This window comes from Magnolia sinica, chromosome 2 (genome assembly GCF_029962835.1).
Source record: "Magnolia sinica isolate HGM2019 chromosome 2, MsV1, whole genome shotgun sequence".
NCBI classification, from domain to species: domain Eukaryota; kingdom Viridiplantae; phylum Streptophyta; class Magnoliopsida; order Magnoliales; family Magnoliaceae; genus Magnolia; species Magnolia sinica.
Genome location: NC_080574.1, coordinates 71,367,689 through 71,378,162, shown reverse-complemented (window position 1 = coordinate 71,378,162; position 10,474 = coordinate 71,367,689). Strand labels below are relative to the sequence as shown.

The following is a 10,474-nucleotide window of genomic DNA, read 5'->3' as shown; positions in this document are numbered from 1 at the left end:
TAGGTTCATTCATTGTGGTAGGCCTAATGGGCAGCCCATTATCCCAACATATGGGAAATTCTTAAATTTTTAACACATGTAAGTTGGGCCTCACATCTCGGCCCAAGTATGGATTTATTATAGTGGGCAAACAAGGGCCCAACTACTTGAGTATTTGGCCCATAAGGCCCATCACAATGACATGGTAAATATAGGACCCAAGGGTTCAATGGGCCTATCAAAAGTTCCAGCCCAACCAAGGCTATAAGGCCCTTACTTAACTAAGAGACTAGCCCAAGAAGAATCCTATTTGGGATGGGCCTTTAATCATACACTAATTAAGCCCAAAAATAAAAATTAAGATGATAAGATACTGACATAAATCCTCCTCAAATCTAGTGGGCCATATTGCCCCAAAGAACATCTATAGGCAACAATTATTGGGCTCAATGCCAAATTCCAGCCCACCCAAATTTCTGGGTTGGTTGGAGTTCAGCATTAGAAGTATTTCTTAGTATAATTAATTCTGGATGGCTCACACACATCACTGTGGGCCCCACCAGATGAGAGAGGATATACAATACATATATGAAATGGGCCAGACTGTTAGAATGCAAGCCCAGCAGTAGCCTAAGGCAGCGAAGTCACATGTGTAGGCAGTCCTATGGGCCTGGGGTATATGGCCCAAAAATCCACCTAATGTGTTCTAATTGAATAAAAAGGGGGCAAGTATGATCAATCCCCTAAGGACCCTACATGGATGGGTGGTGGGACATTCAACACATCGAGGTGGGCCCACGAAGCAGGCTAGATGCCCCAGCCTGGGCGTCCCTACCTAGCAGACCACTTCCAGCCACACCACGGGCAACTCAAATGTATTTTGGATCTGAAATTTTACAGAGTGATACTTCCATAGGTGACCTACACCCCCACAAAATTTCAAGATTTTTGGACACTTAGAAATATTTCAATTTATTTAAATAAAATAGACTGTCCAGAAAATCGGACTGACCTGGACGTCCCAACGTGGTGGGCCAGTCCGGCCCTTTCCATGGTGTACACAGAGGTCCATTGGCCCTGAAATTTGGTAAGTGGGTCCTAGAATGGGTGGAACATATCTCCACAAAATTTCAGAATTTTTAGACATATATAAATATTTTAATTTATTTAAAGAAATCAATCTATCCTAAAAATCGGACTGATATGGACACCGTATTGTAATGGGCCAGTCCAGCCACCACCATGGTGTGTACAGGTGTCCATTGGCCCCAAAATTTTTTAGGTGGGTCCTACCATAAGTGAACCACCTCTATATAAAATTTTATGATTTTTGGATACTCATAAATATTTTAATTAAATTAAGAATTTCAATCTGTCCAGGAAGGGATGTTGCTGTCCATGCATTGTTTACCCAATAAGGTGGGCCCAACCTTCATCCAAGAGGGGAAAAATGGAGGTTTAGTATTTTCTTCATAAAATAAAGTAAGGTGGGGTCCATAAAAGTGGCCCATCCTTCAGAGAAACCAAGCTGAAGTGTATGTTTTCCCTCCATACATGTGGGTTGGACAGCCCAACAAGGTGGACCGCCCACCCCTATGGGCCTCCTTTTTGGGTACCATATCATGGACCATCTGAGGTATGACCCATCACACCTCATGGTGGGGTCCACACCTTCTCATTACACTCCATACTTATAAAGAAAATAATGACAATCATGATCCAAAAATCCATGCCAAAGATTGAACATGACAATCCATGCAACAGTCCAAGTTTTTGGACAGCAATACATGGCTGGACACATCAGCCTATATCTCAATAATCCCAGCCATAAAAAGGGTGTGTGGCCTTCCTCAGTGGGCCCCACATAAGTCCAAATCACATACTAGAACTAGGACACTTGCATGCATTTGATTAAGGTGTCCGATGATCATGGAGTTAGGTGATAAGAGCATCCCACCTCGCTGGATTTTTATTTTTATTTATTTTGGGACATCCAAGGCCCACTATAAATGGGCCACACACACTATCATCCATACATCAGAGAAAAGAGAAGAAGGAAAGAAAGTAATCCGGCCATGGGGGTAGGGCCCCGCCACTAGTGGGCCCTCCCAAGGGTGAATCATACCCATACAACTACATTGATTTTACATGCAACATAAAATCATTACATGCATGATATATAATTGTTATGGATGGTTGGGATGCCATCCCAACATGATCCTTAGGGTCTAGATGACCTTAAGATGGAGTGGATTATAAAATACATCATGATGGGGTCCATGGAGAATGGCCCCATCATGGATCATGACATGCATGTAGGATGGGCCAAAGGGCCACATCCATGGGATCAAATGGGATCCCCACCATGGATTGGTGGGTTCCATATGATCCATCTAGAAAGAAAAAAAAGATCAAAGGTTAGAAAATAAGATCAACAATTATAATCACCCACCTTGAATCTTCAAGCTACCACCAACACTAGGTACTCCAAGCTCCAAGCTTAAAGGTTCAATGGTCAAGATGAGTTTGTGATGGCTAGATGGAGGAAGAAAGGAAGGGAAAGTTGCTGGAAATTGGGAGAGGGAGGGCTGGAAATTCCTCCATGAAAGAGGAAAATGAGAGAATGAAGGAGGAGAGAGAGGAAGGGAAGGTTGTAGGGGAGTCATCATTACTCTCCCTCCTTGGTTAGAGAAAGAAATCATGACCTATGGTGATACAAACAATGCTTGCTAGGGTAGGTTAGGTGTGGGTAGTGTTTAGGATGGGTAGTGTTTATTCCATGGAAAATGTAGTGTGTGTGGGTGGTGTGCATGGGAACTTGTGCCTGAGAGTGGTCCATATGCTTTTGTACAAAAAGTGGGCCACATGATGAAATGCTCACAACTTTTGATCTATAAGTCGGATGAATGCACAAGACGCGTCGTTGGAATCGCAACGATGATGCGGTCACAATGGTATAGGTCTCAACTCGATCCGAGTCGGGTCTTCATGACTGGGCTCACGGATGACTGCAAACATTATCCAAGGGTCACGGGTCGCCGGGATTCGACCGGTAGGACCGCGGGATCAAGATGGACGGAATGCATACTCACACATACACATGCACACATGCAAACTCGGGTCGGGTCTCACAGTTTACTACTTTTAGAGAATTTAGGATTAGGATAGTTTGCTTTCCGCTGTTTTAGGATAGTTTACTTTTCGCCGTTTAAGATAGTTTACTTTTCACTGTTTAAGATAGTTTGCTTTTTGCTGTTTAGGAAAGTGTTTTTTCTGATGGTTTAACTCTTATGCTAACACATCTTCACATTGAGATATTTTAGAAAAAAAAACCTCAAAATTCCTTCTTCAGGTACTACCTTTCCATCACTTGCCTTTTCCTTTCATTGCCTCATTTGCATTGAATGCTTATCTCTTTTACATTGAGGACATTGAAAGGTAAAGGAGAAGTGATGGAAAGGTAGTATCTGACAAGGAAATCATATGGCTTTTTTCCAAAAGATCTCAGCATGAAGGTGAGTCAGCACAAGAGTTAAACCATCAAAATGCAAACTATCCTAGAACAAATGGAAAGCAAACTATCCTAAAAGCATAAAACCGACTATCCTAGAATGGCATAAAGCAAACTACCCTAGTCCTATGAAAGCAGTAAACTTACCTATACGTCCATCAGACTAGGAGATCAATCCTAATACACAGGATCAGTCTGAATTAAATTTCTTAATAAATGGCTTTAATCGATGTCTATTTACTTTAAACTCAGTGCCATTGTTTGGATTTTGAATCTTAATAGCCCCATGAGGATAAACATTGATAACAGTGAAAGGACCGGTCCGACGAGATCGAAGTTTACTCGAAAAGAAATATAACCGAGAATTATACAAGAGGACATTTTGACCTGGAGTGAATGATTTCCGAAGAATATGTTGGTCATGAAATGCCTTCATCCTATCCTTGAAAATTCTCAAGTTCTCGTACGCATTGCTCTGAATTTATTCGAGTTCATTCAATTGAAGTTTGCGTAGAGAGCCAGCGTTATCTAGATTGAAATTCAAATTTTTGATCACCTAGTAAACTCTATGTTCTAACTCCATAGGCAAGTGACAAGCCTTCCCATAGACAAGTCTAAAGGAAGACATTTCAATAGGGGTTTTAAATGCAGTATTGTAAGCACATAAAGCATCGGTCAATCGGATTGACCAATCATTTCGATCAGGGTTAATTGTTTTCTCCAAAATATGTTTGATCTCCCTATTGGAAATCTCAGCTTGCCCACTTATTTGTGGGTGGTATTAAGTTCTCGCCTTATGAGAGATGCCATATTTCTTTATTAATTTCACGAATGGCCTTTTATAAAAATGTGAGCCCCCATCACTAATGATGGCTCAAGGCGTTCTGAATCGGGAAAGGATGTTATCTTTTAAGAATTTAATGACCATTTGATTGTCATTATTCCGGCATGGAATCGCTTCATCCCTTTTAGTGACATAGTCTACTGCAATCAAAATATATAAATTTCTAAAGGATTAGGGGAATGGTCTCATGAAATCGATGCCCCAGCAATCAAATGCTTCGATGATAAGAATGGGGTTCAAGAGCATCATATTTTGACATGAACAATGCTCTCAATTTCTGATAACGCTTACAAGCTTTGCAAAACTCATGAGTGTCCTTGAACATAGTGGGCTAGTTAAAGCCGCATTACAAAATTTTAGCCATGGTCTTTTTAGAAGAAAAGTGACCACCATAGGCCTGTGAGTGACAGAAGGAGATGACACTTTAATGTTTATCGTCTAGCACACATCTCCTTAATATTCAGTCTGGGTAATATTTAAACAAATATGGATCATCTCAGAAGAATTTGTGCACCTTAGTGAAAAATTTCTTCGTATCTTGCGCGGTCCAATTTGTCAGTGTGAAACTTGTGGCAAGATAATTAGAATATCGGCAAACCAAGTTAAATGGGAGACTTTGAACAATTTTTCATCAGGGAATATGTCATTTATGTGTGTTGTCTTAATGGAAACAGAGAGATTAAGGCAAGAAAGATGGTATGCCACTACGTTCTCTAGTCCCTTTTTATCTTTTATTTCTAAATCGAATTCTTAGAGTAGGAGGATCCATTTAATCAAGTGGGGCTTAACATCATTCTTGGAAAGAAGATACTTGAGCGCCGCATGATCTATATTTATGACGATCTTGGATCCGATCAAGTAGGACCTAAATTTGTCCAAAGCGAACACTACGGCTAAGAGTTCCTTTTCTGTAGTCGAGTGGTTCACTTGGGCAGGATTTAGAGTTCTACTTGCATAATGAATAACGTAGTGCTTCTTTTCTTTTCTCTGGCCTAAGACCGTCCCAAGAGCATAGTCAGATGCGTCGCACATAAGTTCAAAAGGAAGGCTCCAATCAGGTGGCTGCATGATAGGTGCAGTGGTTAACATGCCCTTAAGCTTAGTGAAAGCTTCCTGGCATTGCTCAGGCCACTTATATGGTGCATTCTTTTGAAGCAGATTACATAGAGGACGAGAGAGGAGACTGAAGTCATTTATTAATCTCTTGTAAAAACTGGCATGTCCTAAAAAGGATCGCATGTCTTGTATGTTCTTAGGTGGAGTTAGGTTAGAGATAAGATCAATTTTTTCCTTATCTACCTTAATTCCTTTGGACGAGATTATATGTCTAAGGACAATTCCCTTAGGAACCATGAAATTGCACTTCTCCCAATTGAGTACCAAATTCTTTTCTTCATATATTTTCAGCACACATTTAAGATTCTTTAAGTAATTGCTGAAAGATGGACTGAAGACAGAGAAGTCATCCATGAAGACCTCTAGATATTGTCCCACCATATCTGAAAAATAATCATCATGCATCGCTGAAAAGTGACAAGGGCATTACATAGTCCAAATGGCATCCTTCAGTAAGTAAAGGTGTCGTATGGACATGTAAACATGGTATTTTCTTGATCTTCAAGGGCTATCTCTATCTGGTTGTAGCCTGAATACCCGTCAAGGAAACAGTAATAGGAATGACCAGCTAGCTTTTCCAAGATTTGATCAATAAAGGGTAAAGGGAAGTGGTCCTTGAGACGGTATTCAATTTCCTATAGTCAATGCACATTCTCCAACCAGTAGTAACTCTAGTTGGCACGAGTTCATTGTTGGCATTGGCTACAATGGTGATTTCGAATGTCTTAGGAATGACGTGAGTTGGACTCACCCATTGACTATCGGATATAGGGTATATGATACTCACATCCAATAGTTTAAGAACCTCGGCCTTAACCACTTCTTTCATGTTTAGATTTAGTATATATTGTGATTGCTGTGAGGTCTTCGTATTATCCTCAAGATAAATGCATTGAGTACAAATCGAAGGGTTAATTCCCTTGAGGTCTGCAATCGTCCATCCAAGGGCTCCCTTATGCTCGATGAGAGTAGATATGAGCATACTCTCCTGTTCTTGCTCAAGGTGGGAAGAAATCACCACCAGATATGTCTCACCTTGACCTAAATAGACATATTTTAAATCAGAGGGTAATAGTTTTAGGTCAAGCTTTGGTGCCTTGAGGTTAAACGGTAGAGGCACTTCATCAGTTTGGGGCATCTCTTCAAATTGTGGCTTCCACCGTTTAACTTTAATTACTAGCACAATATCAAGTATGGCAACCATCTTCCTAATCATGTCGTCATCAAAATCATGGGAGTAGGCTAGGCACGTCTCTAGAAGATTAGAGGATAAGGTCAAATGTGTTTTATCTTCCATGAAAGAGTCAATCATGTTAATGTCATGGAAATCGTCATCATCCTCTAATCGTCTGCCAATATTGAAAAAGATATTTAACTCTAATGTCATATTCCTTAAAGGCATAATCATAACTCCATTCCTGCAATTAATGAATGCATTTGAAGTGGTAAGGAATGGGCGACCAAGAATGACGAGAATTTGAGTGCTCATGTTACTGATGGGTTCCGCATCCAAGATGATAAAATCTACTGGGTAGTAGAATCTGTCAACCTGGACCAACACATCCTCAATTATCCCTTTCCGTACACGAACTAAGCCATTAGTGTGGTTAGGGTGGGTTTTAATTCACCCAAACCTAACTATTTGTAGACCAATTAAGGAATAAAATTGATGCTCACTCCTAAATCAAAAAGTGCATGCTCAATGCGGTAATTCCCAATTACACAAGTGATAGTTGGGCTACCAAGATCTTTGAATTTCTGTGGCACATCTTATTGTAGGATGGCACTCACTTTCTCAGTGAAGAAGATTTTTTTAAAATATTTTGTCGTCTTTTGGTCGTACATAAGTCTTTCAGATATTTTACATATGAAGGTATTTGTTTAACTGCATCCAGTAGAGGAATATTGACCTTCACTTATTTCAACGCCTCTAAAATGTCCTGAGAGTTAGAGTGATGTTTTGGTACAACCAACCGTTGGAGAAATGGGGCAATCGGCTTCCCTTGAAGTTCCGGTTCTAATTCTTGTGGAGCAATGGTAGGTCTATCCTTATTGTCCTCTTCCGTGTCCTTAGGCTTTTCGGCCCTAAGCGAAATAGTTTTGTCAATGGTCTTCCCACTTCTAAGAGTGGTGATAGATTTAGCTTGCTCCATCTGATTTGAAGAGCTCGGGTCGTTAACTTCATATTATGGTTTTAGATTGGGAAGAGGTTGAGTTGGAAGGTTCCCCTTATTCCCAATCGCACTTTTAGTCTCAAGTCCTTTTATGGCCTTTGTGAGGTCTTGAGAGGCTTACAGCATACCCCGATTGAAAAGCTCTTACTTTTGAAGATGTTTTAGAACCGGATCCTCTTGAGGTTTCTCTTGATGTGGAATTTGATTGAGAAAACCTTGAGGGGTAGTAGTTTGTTCATTCTTTTAACTGAAGTTTGGATGATTTCTCCAACTTGGATTGAATGTATTGGAGGTATGTCCATTAAAAGGTCTTTGGTAATTGTTCACGACATTGGATTGCTCATTCAACACCTCTTGAAAGGCAAGTATTGTTGGACAATTTTCATTGTGTGAATGTTGCAAGCACAAATACCACAAACAATTTCCTTAGCCTTGTCCTTCTTTAATTCCATGGCTTAAAGTTTCCTGGTAAGATTAAACACTTTAGCACTGATATCATCATCCTCTTTTAGGAGATACATTCCACCCCTTTCCTTGGATTGAGTCGGCCTAGACATGGTGCTTGATTTTGGAGAGATGTCCCATGATTGTGTCTTTTCAGCAAGCTTATCAAAGTAGTCCCACACATCATTGACACTTTTATTCATAAATTCCCCATTACACATTGTCTCGACTATTTGGCGCATGGGAGATGTCAGTCCATCATAGAAAAAGTTTATGATGCGCCATTTTTCAAAACCGTGTTGTGGGCATGAACTGATAAGATCCTTGAATCGCTCCCAATATTGAAAGAATGTTTCATCTTCCTTTTAGGCGAAATTTATGATCGATTTTCTAAGGGTGTTCGTCTTATGGTATAGGAAATTTTCTTTATGAACTCCCTTGTCATGTCATTCCATTTACCAATAGATCGAGGACGTAGTGAATGCAACCATATCTTAGCATTCTCTTTCAAAGAAAAAGGGAAGAGTTTCAACCTAACCGTGTCGTCAGACACGTTAGGAAAGTATAGAGTGGCTGTGATCTCATCAAACTCTTTCAGATGTAAATATAGATTTTCTGACTCAAGCCCATGAAATTTTGGAAGGAGTTGGATCACCCCTGGCTTGATATCCATATGTCCCGTGTTCTCTAGAAAAACCATGCATGAGGGTGTACTCACCCCTGCCGGTTGTAAATAATCTCGTAAAGTATGAGGCGGGGGTGCTTGATGCACCTCATTCTCATCTTGGACTTCCTCAGCCCTAGGTTGAGGTTGTTGATTTACTGGTTTATTTGTAGCCATCACTTCAATTAACTCTGAGGAACTCAAGTGGTGTCTAATCCTCCGTTGGATAGTTAACCCTCAACCAATCCTCCTTCAGTCAAGAAACGTCGAATGTTGTCATGTACCCACTTGGGCATGAAACACTCACAGCCCTCAATCTCAGATTTTAACCTAAACTTAAAAGGAAGAAAGGAACAGAAATCTGGAATTAGAAAGTTTCTTTTAACGGAAAATAAAACCTAATCCTAAAAGTAGAAAAATAGAATGATTAGAAAGAGATTACCAGTTTAGAAAGTCTATATCAAGATCCTACAAAACATGAAAGTCAGGTTAGTTTGTAAAAATCAAACAGAAAATACCTAAACCTAAAATTAGAAAGTACAAAAACCTAATCTTAAACTAATCTCAAAACTAGCTAATCTCAGAAAAATGCAACCATCAATCCCTTGGAACGGTACCAAAAACTTGTTCACAACCCCAAGTATAGGGTCGTGATGTAGTAATAATCTGGGTAAGACCGATGTCGAATCCGCAGGGACTAAACCTTGTAAGTATTCTAAATGTAACCAGAACTAGAACTAGAAGAAAATGTAATCTAAATCAAGAGAATTTAAGGGAATAATTGTAAATTATTAAACTAAAACTTGTAAAATTCAAAGGTGGGAAAAATAGGGTTTCCAAGGATTCACTTATAGAGATCAGGGAGATCCATGCTTGATTCATGAACACAACTGGAATCAAAGTCCCATCTTCATCCAATTGGAAGATATGTCATTAAAAATCAACTATGAACTTCCTTTTATCTAGTTCTCAATGAATGAGAGGTATGAGAACTAGAAGTGACTCTATTACTAAACCATGCCCATGAAACAAAGCTAATAACAGAATTTAACCAATCCACAACCAATCTGGGAGAATCATGAATGTTAGGAAGAATTCCATCATCCAACCATTGCCACGAGACAATAGTGAACAACAGGGTTCCCAAGTTCACAATCCCTATAATGAAAAGAACATACTTAAAGCTATCGCAGATCTATTGTAATTTAAGTCACAACAAACCATTAAAAACTAAAAGTATTTCTTATAATCAAACTAAAATCAAGGAGAGTTCAACTTGAACATGAATCAAAGCCATAGAACACAACCCATCATGCTACAAGCTTCACCTCTTATCCTTAGCTAAGAGGTTTAACCAATCATTGACATGATTAAACTAATCTCTTAACTATCATTAAAAGAAGAAAAATTAAAGAAGAAAGAAGAAGGAGAAGAACTCCTCTTGTTGCCACCGGATGTCCACCTCTCTCTCTCTCTCTCATGTCATGCTCTTCTCCATGTCTGATCTCCCCTCTCCACATTCTCTCTCTCCTTTTATAACAAAAAAGTAGGTCGGCCGGGGTCTTTACGTACACGAGGCAGTTGCGTGCGTAAGTTCTGTTTATGTAGCAAGAAGTTTTTGAAAACTTCTTTCACAGCGGAAACGCAAAGACAGTCTTGCGTTTGGAATGAGTTTTGGGACATTGATCATCCCAAAATCTTATTTTCTCCATGGTGGCATTCAAAACTCCCTTTGTCAGTTT

General features: G+C 39.7%; 1 non-coding gene across 1 annotated transcript; it reads left to right on the top strand.

Annotated features, from left to right (window-relative positions):
* The first annotated feature begins 8,359 nt into the window (after positions 1 to 8,359).
* On the top strand, positions 8,360 to 8,466 carry LOC131238073 (small nucleolar RNA R71). The gene has a single exon (XR_009167493.1). It is a non-coding gene; the product is annotated as a small nucleolar RNA R71 (small nucleolar RNA).
* The last annotated feature ends 2,008 nt before the right edge of the window (positions 8,467 to 10,474 follow it).